At 34.2% G+C, this 21,450-nt stretch overlaps 1 protein-coding gene, 1 non-coding gene and 1 pseudogene across 2 annotated transcripts in view; 1 reads left to right on the top strand and 2 right to left on the bottom strand.

The window, feature by feature from the left end:
• LOC116109088 (probable NOT transcription complex subunit VIP2) overlaps positions 1 to 21,450 on the bottom strand; it is an 84,155-nt gene that overhangs the window by 25,509 nt on the left and 37,196 nt on the right. The window lies entirely within an intron of this gene.
• LOC116109108 lies at positions 1,493 to 1,568 on the top strand. The gene has a single exon (XR_004124727.1). It is a non-coding gene; the product is annotated as a small nucleolar RNA snoR35 (small nucleolar RNA).
• On the bottom strand, positions 15,323 to 17,777 carry LOC116109089 (annotated as a pseudogene).

Here is a 21,450-nt window from a genome sequence, read left to right as displayed (position 1 = left end):
ACCGGACCGCCAATTCGGACCCATTTGAGCTGTGAGCCGCCGGTATTTCCGGTCCGTTTATCTCATAAAAACCGGTATTTACCTTAAACCGGATTGAGCCGCAGTTGAACCGCCGGATAATACTGCCGAGTCATGGTCCAATCGCAGCTCAATCCCGCCGGATTCTGGCATCGTTTCGACAGAGAAAACACTACCCATTCGACGTGACGTCATGCTCCACCCAAACCCATCCATTTTCAGTGGCGCGTCGTCCAGCCTATCGTCGCTCGCACGTCCACCAAAAGTTACGCGAACGTCGGTTTTCTTTGTTGATTCCACAAGTTTCCGTCGCCGAAGGAACTCACCTAGCACCACCTCAGATTCGCCGAACCTATCCGTCAAAAGCCCCATGATTCCAACTTTGATTGCCGTCGATCGTCGCTGCACCCCACAGAAACTCGCCACCACTAACCAGTCTCTTCGCACAACATGACGGGTTTTTAAGACAGATTTCAAACCTTAAGGAGTATTAAGGGGTGTTTTGATGAATTTCAAACCTTGAGGGACTACGGTGTCTTTTTCCATAATACAGTCCAACCTACGCGATCCAACGTCAAACCGACCCTTGAACAGGTCTTGTCCAGTCCGGTTTTCGGAACATTGGTATAAAGACAATACATAATTATAAGAGATAGGTCAACTTTAAAGCTAATACATAATCAGGAGGATCAGTTGACAACTTCCCTAGTCCCAAAAAAAAAAATATACTGCCATTTCAGGGTAAGTACCTTGTGGAAGCACACCACTCATCAACCTATTTTGTCCTTGCACACTCAGATTTCCTCCACTATTTGCAGATAGATTTAAACGAGATGCAAGACCAGTGCGAATATCCCCACCAGAGCTTATGCTCCTTCGATGTTACCCCCACCACCCATGTTTCCCATTGAACTTTAATCCGAGGACCTGTATTTCCCAAATTGGGATACTCCCAATCCTGGAACAGCATTCCGTTACCTTGCCGCAGAGGTTGGAGAATCCCAGGAATAGAACCCCAACTCCATTTGTGTTACTACTAAATCCAGGGTTCCCAACAACACTCTACCCCCTCTGTTTGTGACTCCTGAATGTCCATGAGAGCTTCCATGAGATACTCCAAATCAATTGAAAATTAAGGACATTATACAGAACTACAACGCATGCAGACTAACACATGTATAGAAAAGAACAACAGAGAAATTCCATCATGGCATATCACAAGTACCTGGGATAGAGCAACAGGAAGATTATTTGATGCAAATCTTCCACTAGAAAGGCTTCCATAGGTTGTTGAACCCCACCAGATGGAACGTTATTCATTGTGAGTTTCTTGAAGTAATTGTTCCCGGCATATTGGGAACATTAAAGCTCCCATGAATGTTATGAAGCCCCTGAATAGTTCCTGCAAAAGGAAAAGATACCATTATATAAAATTAAAGACCACAAATGAGTGCAGCTGCAGCAAAACCACCACCAGTGTGATGGAAACAGGGAAAGCCGCACCAGACTGTGCAGAAAGTGTGGCAAATGATCGCCCGTACCGTCTGGAATATTAGAAGCCGATCCATTGAGAAAGACTGCAGCTAAAAGTGTGTCAAAATTTTGCAAAGAACAGAAAAACATGGCCAATCCATAAAAATGCATATCACCAAAAATCAAAATCATAAACTAAAACAAATAGCTAACAGGATACCAACATTCATAAACATATGATCATCACCACAGCAAGCAACAATAATTTTCATAATCATAGCAGTGGTATTTCATAACTCATCCTTAAATACAATTAGCAAGTAACCTACTACCAAGCAACAGGTCATAAGTACTAAATTTGTTACATCCAAAGGTGGCAACTCAATTCAAACCATATTCTCAAAGAATACCTAAAAAAATAGTCACAACCAAATATTACATTAAAGATGAAATCACTCGTTTTTTTGCTTATGCCCATAAGCACATAAACAAGAATATCACCAATTAATAGCAAAAATCCACAAAAGAAAATAAAATACTAGAAACTTTGTACACTTATCACTTCTTATAGACTGGAGAAGAGCATCAATAAATTTTCTCAAAGCAAATTCCAAATTCTATAAATTAACCACTTCACAACGAACAAAATGCACATATCCCATTAAGCAAAAAAGGTTCCACAACTCTATGGATAATTTCTTTGGCCTAGAGTTTGCAAGTTCAGTGACAGTACATTAAGTACCCCCGACATTGCACAAGTCTCAAAGTCTCGCAAAAAATCATTCCTCCTGGAAGAACCCTTCTGTTTTCTTGATTTCAAGAATAGATTGCTGATTTGAAAAGCTTTTCTCAGTGAATATTCACTTATTGCCTGAAAAGGACAACACATATTGTAAGAAACTAAAAGTGTAACCAAAACTGAGACAGGATATGCGACTAGAATGAACGACCCAATGTCACAGCACACGCACAGAGCCAAACATCAAGAATGATCCCACACGTAGTCGGAGGTCATACTCATTTACCTAATATCAACTTTGTATACCACCAATTTTGGAATAACAAATCTTGACATATTAAGGCCTTATGTCTGGGTTTCTATCATCTTTGCAAAATTAATTAATGTTTGACGAATAGATAAAGAGGTCTTACACAAACACTTAAGGAGTCCTATTAGGCTTCAATGATTTATTCCTACACATACCGTTTCGTTAAGAAAAAACAGGGACAATTCAATATAGAATAGGTTGGTCAAAAACCCTAACATGCTCAATATAGAAGAAAGGACCCACAAATGTACACAATATAATAACATAAAAATTATTGAAAAAAGTCCACACTAAATCCATTTTCTAAAGAGCTGCAAGCTATAACAAAACGTAATGAAAAATCAGTTTATAAAATAAAGTCTCATCGCAAATGTATTATCCAGTAAGCAAAAAGCAATAAAATTTAAAAACCAAGAAATAATCTCTTACTGCTTTACTTGAATATGAAAGAACCAAAGAAACTAAAATCTAAAACTTAAACTCTCATTTTCACACTCACAAAAATAAAACAAGAAGTAAAAACAATCTCTACTTCCGCTTACTTCAGTAAAGCTTTCATCAATAATTGCATAATCCAAAATAAAAAATCAATTAATCTGCCACAAATTTGGCCGCAGCTTCTCAGCAACCAAATAAAGCTTTCAATGCTTAAAACGAAACCTAATATAACAAATCAAGTCCACATCCAAAAAATAAAAAAAAAAAATAAAATAAAAAACTAATTTACTTATCGCGATTAATGCGAACAATATTTGATGCATGTTTGAAAAAGAAACGGTGACAGAACGGGAGGATCGTAAAAAATAAAAAAGTTAAGTGAACTCAGATCGAACTCGCGGGCGAGTCGAAAATCAAGTAGACTCAGCGATTGGGAAAGAAAGAGAGAGTGAGAGTACCTGGAGGCAGATCAGAATCTATTGTGTTAGCTACTGAGTCAAATAGCGAGTTTTGTTAACGATTTTGTTATTGTTTTGTTTTTTCCGTGCCCTAAATCGAAGAAAAGGGAGAAATAAGGACGCAGCGAGTCACGAAGCAAATAATGGTTTTTTATGGCGATGATAAGTACGATAGATGAGTGGGTAATGTTTATGTGGGCAATGTGTCATTTCGTGTCGTGATGCGGCGTTTTCTGACCAATGGATGACAAGACTTTTGGGACCCAGAGGGATCGCTTTCTAGGATTTCAAGGAAAAAACAATAAAACGATCGTTGTATTTTATAATCTTGATATAAAACCTACAAAAATGTATTTTCCTAAGTACTCCAATTATAAATGATGAAAACAAAAATTATTAAATTTAAGTGATCATAAATACTAATAGAAAATAATACAATCATCGACGGTATTCATCGAATTTGGCACCGATGATACAAAATCTTGACCATTGATTAATTTTAACTTAATTTATCAATGGTTAGGATTTTGTCACGTCATTTATGGCATACTGTCGGTTGCTGTAGTATTACTCATACTAATATATATATCATATGTGACCTTGCACCTGATTGGTTAAAATGGTAAAAAAGAATATAATTAAACAACACAATTATAGAGAATTAAAACTAATATGGGATTATATCAAAATATTTAGAGAAATTTATTAAATGGCACAATTAAGGGAGGGGTTGATGCAACTTCTCGAAAGCACATCAGGAAATGCATATTTTTTTTTAGTACAATTAGTGACGAAATACCTTTAATGACAAATCCCTAACATTAATTCAAAGAGTAATACTAGCCTTACAAAGAGGCATACAAGAGTTCTTAAAGAGTCAATCTACCTTTGAAATTCATGATTGCCTCTTTCTCTCTTTCTTTTTCCCTTCTTTCAGGGCTAGATTGACTCTTTGTATAACTCTTTGTATGTTAGTATACTCTAATTCAAAACCCACGCTTTCACTCTAAAACCCCAAGTGAAGACTGAATTTGTGATCTTGAAGAGCTTTTTTTTTAAGGATTTCTTAATTTATTGTTTTTAATGAAAGTTTTGTTATTTGAAAGTTGTTTGAAATATAAAATTTTAAGTACGTTGCATATATGTCTTAGGAAACATGTTAAATAAGTTATTTTGAAATGATTTTATTTTTATAGTTTATTATTTATATTTTGGTGTTGTTAATTTGAATTGTTTAGGCGAAATTTGAATATGGGTTTTAGCCAATTTTTAAGGTTCAGATAGAAATTATCTAAAGTTGAAGACGAGTTTTAGCCAAAACTCACATGTCAGTCGAATCGACCATTGTGCCTTTTGATACTAAGGTGGCTGAAAACATGCCTTTGGCCTGATTTGGCCAATTTAGATAGAACATGTCTTAGCCAAATCCAAGGTATTCGACCAAAAATAGACTTTATCTTCTCTAGCAAAACCTACATTTTTTGGTTAAATCCAATTAAAACCCCTTGATTCGGCCAAAAAAAACACAAATGCAACCGTCATTTCACCATTTTAACACCCAGTTTATCTAGCTATTTTTGCACCGTTCTCAACAACATTTAACATATCTCTCATTCTTAACCCTAAAATCCACCAAAAACCCTAAATCAAAAACTAGTATTTCCACTCAAATTCCACTCGATTTTGGCACAAATATGTGGTGGGTATTGGTTTAGGGTTGAAATTTTAATTTGGCTAGACAGATGAGTAGGTTAGGGTTGAAGAAGATGGATGAATATTGTAGTTTTATTTATATGCGGCGGCAATTTGTCTTAAAAATATTGTGTAAATTAGGATTTTGCTATTTCTTGAGACACTTTCTAAAAAGTGTTATTTCTCAATTCAAGGCTCCAAATAATGTCGTTTAATATAATTTCTCAAATATCTATGTATGCCATGCAATTTATCACATGATTAAACAAATTTTGTATACAATAAGATCTTATTCCATTAAAATGGTATTATTTCTGGTGAATTATGGCACATTTGCCTGTCTGCTATTTGCTACCAAATCAGGATATTTTTTTTTTCAAAGATAATAATTCTATGGCCAGTAAATTAAATTTGCAAAAATCTAAAAATAAATTCTCTTTACTATAACTCGATTTATCTATAGCATATTTATAACTCAAATAAATCTTACAACTCTTTTCTAGTATATGACAAAAAAATGATAAAATTTCTTACCAATTAAGGACCTCCCAAAATACAGCAACTGAAAAAAAAAAAAAAAAAGACATAACGCATTACATATCAACTAATAAAGAAATTAAAGAATCAAAATAATAAATTTCAACTAACATACATTTGACCTTTAACGATTGCCAAAAGCAAAAAAAAAAAAAAAAAAAAAAAAATGTTTATAATTGAGTTTTAATATGTTTGCCTTTGTTATGTATAATATAAAGTTAAAGTTGTACAGAGGATGAATTACTAACTGAATAAGAAAAAGCAGGTCCATAAGTCGTCTCCATTGGCGTACTTATTTTTCTTTATATGATGTGACTATTTAAGTATATATTTATGATAAAATTAATAACAAAAATGATTAATGTAACATGTAAATAGAAATGACACTTTTACCGATAGATTATATTTATAAGCTTAAAAATTATTAATGTTTTTTGTAAAGTTGGAGATCATAAAACATTGCTGTGATACATTAATGGGTTTATAGCTAAAATTCCCCTTTGTCATTGTAGTAATAATAAAGGGTGCCTTTGTTTATTATTTTGGATAGAATTTAGGAATGTATTGGATAATTGAATATGGGAGTATTACAAGGTAAAATTAAAAATTTATAAAATAATCCCATAAGTTTGCTAATTTAATAAATCCCCCACATATAAATGACAAAAATACCCCCATCACCTGTAGTGCCAGATTCTAGCCACCATTGTCGGAATCTGGCCAAAAAATCGCGTTACTACACAGACCGGTCGGATCTGTGTTGTAACGCGTCGTTATGGCCTTTTCCGGCCAGATCCACCACGGATCTGACCGAAAAGGCCAGATCTAAGGCCTGCCGTGGCCATCGACAACCGAAAAAGGCCAAAACGACGGCCATCTTTTGCCGTCAGCAATCCAAAGATATGGCCGTCGTTTTCGGTCAACGATGCCATTTCTTTGGCGTTGTTCACGGCCAGATCTGGCCTTTTCCGACCAGATCCGTGGTGGATCTGGCCTGAAAAGGTCAGATCGGTGAACTTCCGGCCATTTATGGTCGTCAAGTAGGCCGTTGTACAGATTCCGGCTACCACCGATGGTGGTTACCGGAATCTGGCAAGTATGAGTCGCGGCGGTTTTTTGATAATTTTTAAACTTTTTTTTTCAGGGTGTATTTGATGAAATTAATAACCTATGGGGTCTAAATAATAAAAAAAAAAAGAGTATATTTCTGGATAATGTGCCAAACATTTTTGGAGAATATTATTGGGAATAGAGATAAAATAATAAGCCAAACATGGCCAAAATTCTCTTACGGTTAAGTTTTCGATGTTAAAATATATGACAGAGGAAGAATTTTATAAATATTTATTAACTCATCATATTATAATTCTAATGATATACTAATAGTTTTCTTACGATAAAGAAATTTAATTATTTCTAAAATTTTACGAGAGCTTTGTTATTTGGTTAAATCTCAGGAATAGAAAAAAAACCCTAATATTAATTGAAAACTGATTACATATATAAGTTTAATCAAAAGTTAGTGATCGAAGTATAAATTTAAGAAAACTACAAGTAGTGAGATTAGAACTTATAATTTTCATAACAGCTTGCCATCTCATGCTTTAAACACTTATTAAAATTTCAAAAAACATTACGGCTCTATTTAATATAGTATTTAAATACAATCCTTTGTTTTCTAAAACACGAGATATTGTGAATATTAGAAAAACATGTTCGGTTGAAAAAATTTCAAAAAACTATTTTCGGATGAATTCTAAAATATAATTCAATTAAAAAAAAAACAATAAAACATTGTTTTCTTCCTAATTGTGTTGAAAAACAAAACATCTTATTTCCTTTATTATAAAATCTATAATATATAACAACTCTTTATATTCCTCAAATTAAAACTCTAATTTCTTTTTTTATGTAGTCGTCATTTTTTTAATGGCTGAAATTGTGCGGGTCAGTTTACGCATACCTTAACATCGTCAAAAACCTTAAAACTATTAGCCAAGTAAGAACTTCAATGACTACTTCTTATAGCATGTAAGAAGAACTCGAATTCGAAACCTTTGAATAATACATCTAAGAGTCCCTCTTGAACTGTTCGACTACCCAACATAGTTTATGTAGCCATCACTATTCCCCCGTCTCTTTTGACTTATTTTCATCTCTCAAACTCTCCGGGTATTATCTACTAATATTTTATATATAAAAATTATTTTTGAAGTTTTGGCTTTGAGAGAGTTTTCATAAGCGCATGTAGCGTTAATTAGTTTATAGGGTATTTTATTTTATAACGTGGTTTTCTTTGATAGATTAGGTGAAATTCTATTATGAGTTCAACGTATAAAAAATATACTTATTACTCCTAAGTCAATGCTTAGACAGATCAATGTTGATTTTCACCATAGTAGTGACATTAGATTTAACAAACCATAAACTTGCAATATTTTAGATTGGAGATATATGCTCAAAAAAAAAAAAAAAAAAATGCACAACTTTAGACTACTTTAAACAAGTAATAACATACAAATTTTAATGTTCATGTGTATATTTGTTTTCACTGTATAATTTGCTGATGGTAAATTTATACTGATATTTGATTGTTTCTATATTAATCAAACGTATTTTAAAAAATTAAAATATTAAGAATGTAACTTAAATATTTTAATTTTATTCTTTTTTTGAAAAATATTTTTGAATTACGGACCAAACGTAGCCTACATTATTATAACACAAATTCGAATAGGAATTCATAAAAAAAAGAATAAAAAGTCACGTTCGTTACATGATACCACCATTGTTTAAGAATCCACTTACAACAATAAGATAGAAAGAGAGAGATTAGGTGTGGGTGGCATTATCATGATGGTCTTCGTGAGCCTGGTGATAATACTTTTGATTACACCTCCTTGCCGTATGATTTTGGATGTTGTCCATAAATCGATTCTATTGTTGGCCGCCCACCACCCCCCCCTATCTGCAGGTCATTATCCCTCCTGGCGGTGTGTTTGGGCCCTTGCCCATTTTTTTTTGCCCTGTTTACACAAAACAGAAAAACAAAATGTACTTCCTTAAAGTTTTATCTCATATTGAAGAGTTAACGACTTTTCCCCACCCAAAGTATGGCCTAAAGACATTTTTCCACTAAAAAGTTTCAAAATACAACTTTATTACCCAAAGTTAATATTATGATACTATCCAAATTTCAAAGCTTCGATCTTGTTGTTTTAAATCGATTCCGACAGCAAAAATTCTCTCCGTCACCATCATTTAAACCGCCGGTCTTTTCTCTACAAAACCCCTCTCACTTAGGCACTTGTTTCTCGTCGATTGTCAGCCACCACAAAGCTAGGGTTTCTGTCTTAGCTAATTTTTGGCTAATTCCGACGACGAAGATTCAATCAATCATCATCATTCGATCCACCAACCTCCACTCTACAAAACCTTTCTACCCTACCTCCTAGTAACTTGCCAAACGTCATTGAGACTCATCACCCTGCCACTACGATTGAGTTGATTTTGAGTTTGTTTCACCGGCATTATGTGACCCTACACCCCCACCATTCTCTTCCCCGATCATCACTCACCAAAATCCCTTTACACCTTGCTCCCGACCTCGTCAATCGCCAACAATTGAGTGATTTGTGGAACGCGCAACCACCCCTCCCAGTCAAATTTCTACCAATCTTGACCACCAAAATTTTACCTGCCACCAACAAAAGACTCACCGGCCTCCCTTCTTCAAAAGCCTATTTTCTCTCTTTATTGTCGGCAACCAAAAATCAAAGACTTAAGGAAGTGTATTTTGGGTATTAAAACAAATATACTTTTAGGCGGTAAGTTGTATTTTGAAACTTTTAGGTGGGAAAGTGTCATTAGGCCATACTTTGGGTAGAAAAAGAATCGTTAACCCATATTGAAACATTATTATACCAGAAACGCACAAATCTGGATTGCCCTCACTCTGTAATCAAAATAAAAAGAGGGTACAATTGAATCAGAATGTGTTGGAGTTCCACATAAACTAGGCACACTCAAGTCTACTGGTTTATAAGATAAGGTAATTCTCATATTCAACAAGGCTTTATTGGGTGAGGAGTCAAGCTCATCTCAAATTCATCATGGTATCAGAGCCCAGGTTCAGTTGAGATAAGCGCTTGATCAGCAGGTGAGGAGCTAGAGCCAATAAACTACTCATTAACAGACTGACCCACATATGGGATTGACCATAGAGAGAGTGTTGGAGTCCACATCGACTAAGCACGCTTAGCTTATTGGTTTATAAGAGGGGGTAATCCTCTCATTCAACAAGACCTTATTGGGTGAGGATTCATACCCACCTCAATTATATGAAATGTCAACTGAATTTGAGTAAAAGTTTAACACATTGGATTAGTTACTTCACTAGTTTTATTTGGTGTTCTTTGATAGTGAATTAGCAGTTCCACTGAAATCATTATCTGCTAAATTCCTAGAGAAGGAACAAAGTTTAATCGTTAGTAAAATTCTCAGGAAAATACAACAATTGTTGGAAAAGTGATATCTTGAGAAAAACACAGTTGTCTTAGATTAGGAAAGTTGCCAAGAAAATCAAGGATTTCACCATTAAGCTATTGTTGTGTAGATATCTGCAAGAAAACTTAATTATTAATTAAAAGTTTCAAGTATAATGCAAGCCAATACTAAGCTACAATATTTCTCAAGAGCGTCCATGGAGCTTAAATCTGGAAGGGAATCCAACAAATCGAAGTCGTTAGGTACCTAAAAGATTAATCAAGAGTACACCTTGATTATTATTCTCGAATCCAACAAAATCTTTGATTTAATTTTGGGTTAATTTTGAAAATAACTTACAATGCGGTCACACGAGGGGGGGCACCAGTGCTACAATGACACACTCCCATTTAAATGGTGAAGGAAGACATGGATCGCCATTCCATCTTGCAGTATTTCAAATTTCTCTTTCAATGAAGCCATCCCTCCACTTAATTAGCAGCAATAGATGACCCTAGTTAGCATTTAAAGTACATACAACCTGAATTGATTTTACTATAATCATAACATTAATTACCATCATCTCTAGAGGTTCCATCTGTTATTTCCACTAATGGTGAAAACTTCCAGGGCATGATGAGAAGGGGTAATGTCGAAGTAGAACTAGCAATAAAAATGAAGTGTTTGCAGAAGCATTTAAGTTTATCAATGATAATTCTATCACTTTTCCATATTGTGGTATGATACCCAGACTAGAAACTCATTCATGTATAACTGGAAGGATCTTTCGTGGGTCGAATCGAACTAACAAACTTCTGAAAAGTACATGTTACTTCAATTGAGAAGATTAGTTCTTAAACTTATAATGAAAGATGTATTTAAGGTATAAATGTGTTCTATATCACAGCTGCTGGAGGATTATCTTCTAGATTTACAGTAATGGGTGCATCACTCGTGGGCCTCTGTGGATCTAGCTGTATTATTCTTGGATTCCAAATTATATCATATTCATCAACTGGGTACCTACAATGATGTTGGATGAGTTTTATCATAGAAGAATCAAGAACTTAACAGGAAAATTAAAAAAATAATAATAAAATAAATAAAGACATACTTTTTTGATAAGATACCTTACAATTTCTTTAGTGCCAAATGAGACCTCTTCTCCTCAAAATCTTCCTACTTCTTTGTAAATGTTCATGGCCAACTCCTCACTTCAATTGCTGATATGAAGGGAATGTTTTTTTTAGCAACATATATCTTCATGGAAAACAGTGTATCAATAGTGGTAACAATAGTACCCCAAAAGTTCCCACAAATGTAGATAAAAATAGGAGAGAGGATTTCTTATCATAGTTTCTTATAAGAGCTTGAAAATACACATTAGTTAGTGGTTTATGGGATTTTTTGTGGGAAATTAGGCTAATTTTGTAAAGTTGTTTAATATTTTCATAATTGTCTTTTACGAGATCTAGTGTGTTTGAGTGTTTTTCGTTACTAGTGCTTAAATTTTATGCTCAGATGAAGAATCATGTCGGCAACGGAATGAGTGACGAGTAGAAACAAATAGATCAAGAATCAGAGTTGAATTGAAGAAGTTATGGAGGTTTGAAGTAAAGAGAAGATTCTAGATTACGCTCCAACTTGAGCATACCTCGGTCTTTTGAAAATATCTTGGTTGTATAATCGAATTAGACGATTCATGGACCTTTGGAAACTAATTCAAATGGCTACAATTCATATCTATACCACTTTGCCAGATTCGAATGTTATCATACTCAAACATCACCATCTTTTAAAGATTGCAAGTTTTGGGGCAGAATCAACTATGCCTAGGCGCAGTGCCGCGACACACTACGATTTTAAAATTTTCTGCATTAAATTTATGACGTGATTTCCTGTTTTAAGACTTCTAAGTGATTGGATATGGGAATCATAACCCTAAAACCCTAGGAGTGTAAATATGTCTTTAGTGTATTTTTGAGGCAGAAGAAGAGAAGGAAAACCTATAGAAAAGGAAGTGACAGAAGTTCTGGAGCTTTGATTCACAATATAGAAGTGTTTCTTGTTCCTTTCTTATTAACTCATGATGATTGTTTTAATAAGATGATATTCTTCATGTTTATTATGAACTAAATTTATTCTCTAGGGCTAAGATATAGCTCAATCTTTTGATTATGTGTTAATTTATTTATGTTGATTTCTATTAAGATTTCTTCATAAGTTTATTATTATGCTTATGCTTTCGGTTCTTAAGAGCCCAAGAATTGAATAAACTAATGGACTAGGTTGAGATCGAGAGATGATACTTAGTTGGTCTACGGTAGTAAAACCATAGATTGAGCGAACGCTAGAAATAGGTTACAGCGACTTCTGAGGGTTTGTAAACTCTATAGGCATAATGATATTCAATTGCTTAAATCTGATTAGAGTAATTCGAGTTTAATAATTAGGGGTTAATTTGATAATTGTTTGAGAGAAAGTTATTGAAAATTTAGGGAGTTTGACCCGTAGGAAGATCTTAATAAAATTAGCATAAGTGATCGATACATGAATAGAGTTGGTATGAAATCTATGCCTTAGTCTAATCATCTTGTTCTAAACCCAAAATTATTTTTGTTGTCTTCTTTTCAGTTTTCTTTTAAATTCAATTGTTAATTTAGTTTAGATTTTCCTTGATACTTTGGATTGATCAAATAGTGATAGGATAGTTTAATTGGCAATTGATAACAATAATTCCCTTGGTTCGAATATTCGTATTTATGCACTTTATTACTTCCACGATTTCTACACTTGCAAAAATCAACAATAGTTTCCATAGTAAAAGCTTGCTTGGACAAGAATTTTTGCCCCCTTCTCACATCAATGGAATAGCATTCGTCCGGTGAGAAGTGAATACCCTTAGTGTCCTCCATGTGCTTGAGGTAACACAATGTTAGACTCCACCACCATAGACTCTCCATTTTGAATATAATTATCGTCTCCAACCCAAGATATGAAAATTTCATCAATGTATGTCTTTAGATTCCCCACAGTCAATGCTCACTGATGAAGATCACGCAACATTTAAACTGTGCTTATTATGGGATAAAAGAGAGCACATGGCTGATATTAGAAACTATATGTAGTATCACTTTTGTTTCTTTCTTGAAAGTACAAAAAAAGATAAAAAAAACAAATATGCATGATTGAATACAAGAAAAATAAATAAAGAGTAGAAAAGTAAAAGAAGCTCACCACCAATACCGTAAGCCAATATGGATAATGAATTGAGGGCTAAAAGTAGTAGTACGTACAAGATATCTAGCCATTATGGGATGAATGCCTACGGATGGATGGTGACAAAGTGGGGCTGTTCAGCCTTTAAATAGAAAGGAGTGGACTATACTACATATATAACGAACTCATGTCTGGCCTTACTTTGGATTTTAATCTTTTCAATATTGGACGCTAGTACCAGTGCTAGGTGAGAGGTTTTCAAGTGGGGTTTTAAAAATTTTGGTGGGTCTCTTTTCCTTAGGGTATACTGATCCGATACATGCAAGTTCATGGGAGATTAAGATGTAGCACAACTTCATATAGGTTAAAGGGAGATTTATAGATTTCCTGATATGAAAGAGTCAATTGATCTTCCTTGATTTATGTGCATGAACTTCTTTCAGCTTTTCTTTGGCTTTTTAATTTTTTTTTTTTACAATAACATGAATTTTTTTTTTTAATAATTAGTATATCCAAATTAACTTGTGCATACTTCAACTAATTTTCGGAGTACAGTAACATAATTGACTAAACATATTTGGTGTCCATTAATAGTGAGAAGGGTAGACTTTAGAGTTTGGATAAGCCAAGTCAATCATTGACCAACATATATATGGAAAGCACCAGCGATTGAATGGAATTTTTGAAGGCGTTGATATTCTCTTAATCAAATAATTAGGGCGGTAGGGCAAGGCAAGCCTGGCCTTGCAACTTATACTGTGAACAACTTGCACACTAGCCATGGCGAATAAAATAAAAAATATAGAATTCTTAGGCTGAGTTAGTTGCTTCATTACACAATATATTTAATACTAACTATGAAGTATAAAACGTATTCCATATTCCATTAAATTTCAATTTAGTTTCAATTTAGGCTAGTCGCTGATGTTTAATTTATACGTAAGATATGGAAAATACATTTTTAAACTGCGCTTTATGATCTATGTATTCATTTACAGAAAACGGTGTTTGATAATACAATATATTAACTGATAGACAAATTCAAAATCGTTTTGACGTTAATCCATGTTAACAATTATGATGGAGAGCCACAACCTTCCGAAAAGGATAATACAAGGCTTTTAATTAGTATTAATTACTTGCTTATATATCTACGTTAATTCTGAGTTCCCTTTCATTTTGTAGTCCAGCATATTTGGTCTTGCATTTGATCCGTTAATGAAGGTCTTTTTCATGGGAATAGGCTGCTTAGCTTGAAAACAAGTTTAGTTTATTCCAATATTGTGATTGAATATTCTGAAAAGAATTGGACTGAGTAAATATGAGCATATGCCGGCAAGCCAGAGTGGCGAATGAGCTGTTGAACCCCTTAGTTGACATCAAGTTTGAGCCAGTCTTCTTCCTTTTCAGCCTCGTTTCTGCAAGCAGACGCCTGACTATCGTATTGTAGAGCATATTTAACATATAATTTAGACCACACCCACCTCAGTAATTTATTTTTCTGTCCAAAATTGTCTCCATGCCTAGGTTGGTTTTTTATGATAGCTCGATTATGAACCCATTAATTTACAACTAATGAATGAGCATCAATGCGCTTAATTTCTAGAAAGTAAATCTGACTTCTTGACCATTAAATTGATGCATCATAAGTCAGAAATAGGTTGATCCGGATAACTTGCAAATGGAACTGCAGAATATTACTTAAAGGTTGCCAGCAAATGAAATGGTATTTTTCTATCCCTACTTGCCATGGAAATATAATTAAACTCTTACAAATTCAATGTTGACTTCGGAAAGTGAAATACTACTAAACATGCATTCTGAGTACACCATTATATATATATGAATTACCAGCCAACCAGGAGGTAGGACTCATTACATGCATCCTGGGCAAACATATATATTATTAAACAAAAATGTAAAAATACTTTTAGCAGTCAACTATAGGCTTCCAATTTGCATGAAAAGCAAGTTGAGAAAGAAAGAGAAATCAAGCGTTCCTCACATCCTGCTGTTGCGCATTTTGTGCTATCTCATCAACTTGATTGGTGACCTGTGAAGTTATTTGCTCTTCAATGCTGACTTTGAACTCATTGATCACTGCTTGACCCATTTTGCCCACCATTTGTGTACTCATTGTCCCTCCCTGTGGGCTGCCGTTAGGTTTATTGGCTGAACCAGCTTGTCCTAATTAAAATACACAGAAACATTTATAAGAAATAATTAACATTTAACCCGTACATATATTTCAATGCACTGATGCTTAATTACTAAAAAGCTTGGTTGAAACCACAGGATCATAGTAATGTTAACATAAATTGCTTCTTTCAAACATTAGATATGCAAATGGAAGCTTATAATGACCAGTTTAGGACTAGTTGGCTGACCTGCACTGAGTGAAGCTATAGCTGCTGTTTTTTCTTCTATGGTGCCATGCAGCAACAGCTCCAAAAATAGCACAAAAAACAAGGAAACTTGGAATAGAGGAGCCAAGTATTACAGGTAGTTTCTTTTTCTTTTTTCTTCCTGCTTCCTCTTGTGACCGATGAAGTTCCATCAGTTGTTTGACATGACTTGCCAGAGACACACAAATCTGGGTTGCCTGACACACTGTGAACATGATCCAATGAATCATTGTGTTAAATTTTGGTATGTTAAACTCAGTCTAGCTTAATTCCCACCAAATTCAATAGATTAAAAAATCAATTGGTCAACTTACTCTAATTTTAACTTGTTATTCTGTGATAATGATGCGGGTACAGGTCCACTGAATTCATTATCAGCCAAATTCCTGGATTGAAGAAAACAAATATTGTTTGTTAGTTCTCATGGAAGAAAATATAATATCAACAATGTAATTATAAGAGAAAATTATGCGGGCAACATCTCACAATTGTTTCAGATTTGAAAATTTGCCAAGGAAATCAGGTATTTCTTCACTTATGCTGTTATTGTGCAAATCTCTGCATACATATGGATAGAAAGTTGACACTTTTAGAACTATATATATGACTTGAATAGGGTCAGTAATTTATATATAATGATCATCCTCTTTAACTTACATTATCTGAAGAGCATCCATGGAACTAAAATCAGGAAGTGGCCCTGAGAGATCAAATCCACTGAGATAACTGAAAATTGGAAAAATTTTCTTAAATAAATAATTCAACTTAATGATGATTATGAAATTCAAGCTTTCTGAACAAGAACAATGCAGAAATTTACAGTGCTGTTACGCGAGGTCTGGCACCAGTGCTACAATTGATCCAGTCCCATGTAAAAGAAGCCGGAAGACAGGGGTCTCCGCCCCATTCCTGTAGTACACTGAATTGACTTTGGAGTGAAGCTAATCCTTCCACTAATAAATCAGAGCAAATTAATTATTAGTTTTGTAATAATCCCATAATGTGAGGACAAGATAACTGAAAAATCAAGTAAGAATTTTGAGACCAACCATCATTGCTGTTAGTCCCATCTGTTAGTGGATCACTGATAAGAAAAACTTCGATGGCATTTATGAAAGGAGGCAGCGTTGAATCATCGGTCGCGACCAAGGAGAATGAAGTGTTTGAAGACGCAGTCACGTTACTAATGTAAAATTCGGAGACAGTTCCATAAGGAGGGACAATGGTCTTTGACTCAGGTTTGTTGTCTATGTAAAGCAAAAAGGATCTGTTCTGGGTTGAATCAAGCTCAGCCACTTCAGAAAAGTACATATTGATATAGACGGGAACTTCCTCAGTTGGCAAATAATTAGTGCGTAGAACTATATACTCAGATGTGCTTGAAGTTGTAATTGCATTTTGCAGGACAGCTTGTGGAGGATCATCTGGTATATTAACATCAATGAGTAATGCATCGCTTGTGACCTTAGTTAATCCATTTCCAATCGCTGCTGGAACCCATATTCGATCATAAACATCATCTGGGGACCTGAAAAGTGTAGCATAAATTAGAATGTTAAGTAATTTAACGTGAAATATTAGAAGTTTCTAATGTTAAGCAGTGGTGTGGCTAACCTGATAGTGGTGTTTGCACCATAAGCAATCCTACTTATCAAAAACAAAGCATACTGCGCATCAACATGGTTGTACATGTTTGAGTCCAGGCGTCGCATCTCAAGTGCTGATATAAACGGGAATTGGTTTGGAGTTGTCTGAGCAACACAGACACTTATTTCACTGCCCTTTACAACGTAAATTGCTTCATAAGAAATAACATCTTCGCTTGAAGTCTCAACTGTGGCCCAATAGTTTCCATCAAAGTGCAGATCAAAACGTGGGGGAGCTGATTTTTTGTCATAATTTCCATAATAGAAGCTTGCACGAACAAGAACTTGTTCTCCTTTGGCGGCTTCGATAGTGTAACAGTTCTTTTTCCTGGTCGTGAACACTCTAAGTGTGCTCATTATATGATCCGATACCTTACTACCAGATTGCACAACTTTAGACTCACCAGTTTGGATAAGATCATCATCTCCCATCCATACTTGAATATTTTCATCAATGTAACTACCAAATGCCCCGCAATCAATGCTCACTGCAAACAAGTATAATGAATTAATTAATTAAGCGTTAAAAATGGACATATAATGAAAGAAAATATACATAAATAACTGGTAAAATCAATACCCACCATCAGCTGATGCTGATAAAGCAAAAAGAGCTAAGAAAAGTAGGACAAGGGAATTAGCCATTGTGGCCTAATTGCACTAACAGATGCAGAAGCACGAGAAGAGTTTAAAGACTTTTGCCATTTATATATGGGAGTAGACTTTGACTTTGTAACATGGCCTTGGCGTGGGGTAAGATGAATCTTGATTCATATACTATAGCGTGATGATGAAGACATGTCAAATGGGTTATTTTATCAAATTTTTTTTTGGTATTAAATATATTCACATATAACTTTATATTATGTATTTCTACTCTGTCTATTTGACATCTCTATGATCATATGGGAAGAAATTTATTAATTATTTTAACTTGTGATATTTCAATATTAAATAACTTGTTATAAATAAGTGTTTTGCATGTAACTCTCACTAGCGTAATAGTGGGATAATATTTTTGGTCTAGCAAACGTTATTTCTATGGATTGAGAAGATTGTGGATGTCTGGAGAAGATTAAAAATTACTTCTTCTTCTTTTTTTTCCAATTTTTTCCTTCCTTTTTTATGGTTTAAATGAATCAATTCCAGGAAATTATCAAGTTTTTGGGCCTGAGGTTGTCCAAGAATAGATCTTTCCGAATTCTTTCTTTGAACTTTTATTTTTGTTCTACATTTACATACTATAGTTTTGTCAGAAATGAACTCAAGATTAGTTCAAATCTGGCTATTTAAATAATAAAACTATAGTTACAACTTTTTTATACAATCTTAAGGTGGTAGTTTGTGATTGATCAGTTTGTATTTGGACAGACGAAATTCACTATAAATTAACCAATCACAAGCTAGTAGGATTGTATGAAAATATCGTAAATGTAATTCTGAAATCAAGAGAGTTGACTTTGATGAACAAAGTCAGTCAACGTACATACAAACATTAATTTAGCCATACAAATATAAAACTGTGACTGATAAAAGTAAACGGATTTGATATTCCTCGTGTATTGAGGTGACAACTAATTACATACATGAATATGTACTAATTAAGCATCTGACAAAATATGGAAGCTTCTCTTCTAGTTGCTTTATACTGACAGCCATTGTATCAGAATACTTTCTTGTTAAAATAGTCTATCATAAATTAATACAATACACTATACTACACTACAATATTCTCACATTGTGCTCTGGTTTCACATTTCAGAATTAAGAAACTTTCTTTCTCTCTCTCAATTGAAAACCCAGCGGAAATCTCAATCAAGAAGTAGAATCCTTTCTTAAGGTTCACTTCAGCACAATCTAAACTCTCATTTTTACTTAATTCTGCTAGATTTTCTTAGAGAAGTACTTCTCCAGTGCACATACACAGTTCCAAAGACCTTTCTATCAACCAGAGTTGCAATGGCAGATAACACTCTTCTGCAATTTAGTAATGCTCCAGGAATGCAAGGGTGTACTGTAAATGTGCCATATGCAGATCGTGCTTCATTTTACTTCCTCAGGTTGAAGAACCACATCCCGATCTTAAGCATAGTAAAGGAAGTGTCGCTCTTGACCTGTTAGTTTTTGGAAGTAGTAGTTATATAAGACATTCTAGATTAAACTTTTTTCGGTGCAGGTTCTGATAGAAAAATCTTATTGTAGGGACTTACTGTTGGTTAAGAATGGTCTAACGGTGATTCAAGCATTATCAGTGATACCGCATCCACTACCACCGCCATCTTCACCTGGGCCATCACCGCATGCAGCCAGTGCCACGGCCACCTGCCCACCTCCATCACAACATCCACCACAACAGCGACGATGGTGACGGCAACAGGGACAGAGACAGTGACTGTCGCTTGAAAATTTCAGTTGACACTTGACATGTAATTGGATGGAGCTGGACATTTTTTCATTATTCTTTCATTTTAGTTTTTCTGATTAACCTTTGCATTTGGTTGATACTGAAGTGAAACTGTGGTTATCGTTAGAAAACTTTTTCAAGACACCAGAATATAATTGAGAAACGAAATTAAAATGAAGAACACCAGTTGGATTCTTTGATGATATGCTCTGATTTTATAGTAACTTTTTGCACTTTACATATTATCTGCTTGATAATAAACTGAGCCGATTTTCTTCGGTTTTGTAAGTTGTTTTACTGTAGACTTCAGTCCCCCTAACATAGATCATTAGAGTTGCTTTGGTTATTTTTTTAAAACCATTAACAAATGTACTGAAGCTTGTGCTTATTATCTACTGCAGTCAGATGCTTCATAATGCCTTGAGTCTCTTATGCATTTTCTTTAGTTTTAGGCTGTTTTGGTTTGGATTAGGACCTCAATGTCCCCAGATGACCAGGCTTCCTGAGGTTTTGCAGTATTGCTACTGAAATTGAAATTTTATTCCAAGGAGAAATAATTTTAGCTAAAATCCCGGTAACTTTCTAATTCTAAATCTCTGCATATGAAATGAAATGAAGAAAGGAGAGTTTACATGAAGAAAGAATTTACTCGCATTGCTCTGTTTTTCGTGACAAAACTATATACAAGCTTAACCGCAACTTTTGCTATTAACCAACCTTTAGTCCTTTACTAATCATAATTACTGAATTTATTAACTATAGTTACACAGCTGGATGCAACTAACACTTAACTAACTCGTAACTATACTAACAATTAACAGTAAACTAACTAATATGACTAACTGCAGTAGACTGCTCTAATAACATACAACGACATAAAATTTATATTCAAATAAAAGCTTGATATTGTTGGATACATATGAAGAATAGACAATTGAGAAAGTATAAGATTTCAAGTGGAAATATAAACATAAAGGGTCCTTTTAAATAGTAACGGATCCAAAAATTTAGAGTATGTCAAAATAAAAACTAATTACAAAATAATATTTTTATTCATTAATATTTTTGTTAGAGTTGACCAAACTCTATAAATTATATAATTAGTATTTAAACAAAAAATTGAGGTTGGGCCATGATCCGCCTAAAACAAGACTGGATCCGCCCCTGCTTTTAGAAATAGGTAAGATTTGACTAGATATTTATGTATACTTGAAATTTTTTGTTAGGTAAATTTTAATATGAGGTTTAATAAGATAATATAAAATTAAAATCACCCCTAGGTGATTTGATAGTAAAAGAGCAAAGTGGTTGAACATGAGTTTTTAAGTTCGAGTCATTTCAAACACTAATAGAGGTGTCACTGAAAAGATTTATCCAGTCGTTTATTTCAAGGCACCAAGAGATTAGTTGAGTTTATGCGCAAACTGGACCGAACACTACCAGAAAAAGATAATCCTGCCCTCACTAACAACTATTTGCAAAAATATATAAACAATTTCATTTATTATCCCAAACTAGTTTTTCAAAAGAGCATAAAATATATAATTTTTTTGGATATTAGTTTTGGATAATAATGAGAAGAAGAAGAAAAACTGAAGGGAACTAATTTGTAGCCCCCGCTATTTT

The sequence above is a fragment of the Pistacia vera genome, unplaced genomic scaffold (genome assembly GCF_008641045.1).
Source record: "Pistacia vera cultivar Batoury unplaced genomic scaffold, PisVer_v2 Contig571, whole genome shotgun sequence".
Classification (NCBI taxonomy): domain Eukaryota; kingdom Viridiplantae; phylum Streptophyta; class Magnoliopsida; order Sapindales; family Anacardiaceae; genus Pistacia; species Pistacia vera.
Note: the sequence above shows the minus strand (reverse complement) of the source record. Positions and strands in the feature narration are given on the sequence as shown.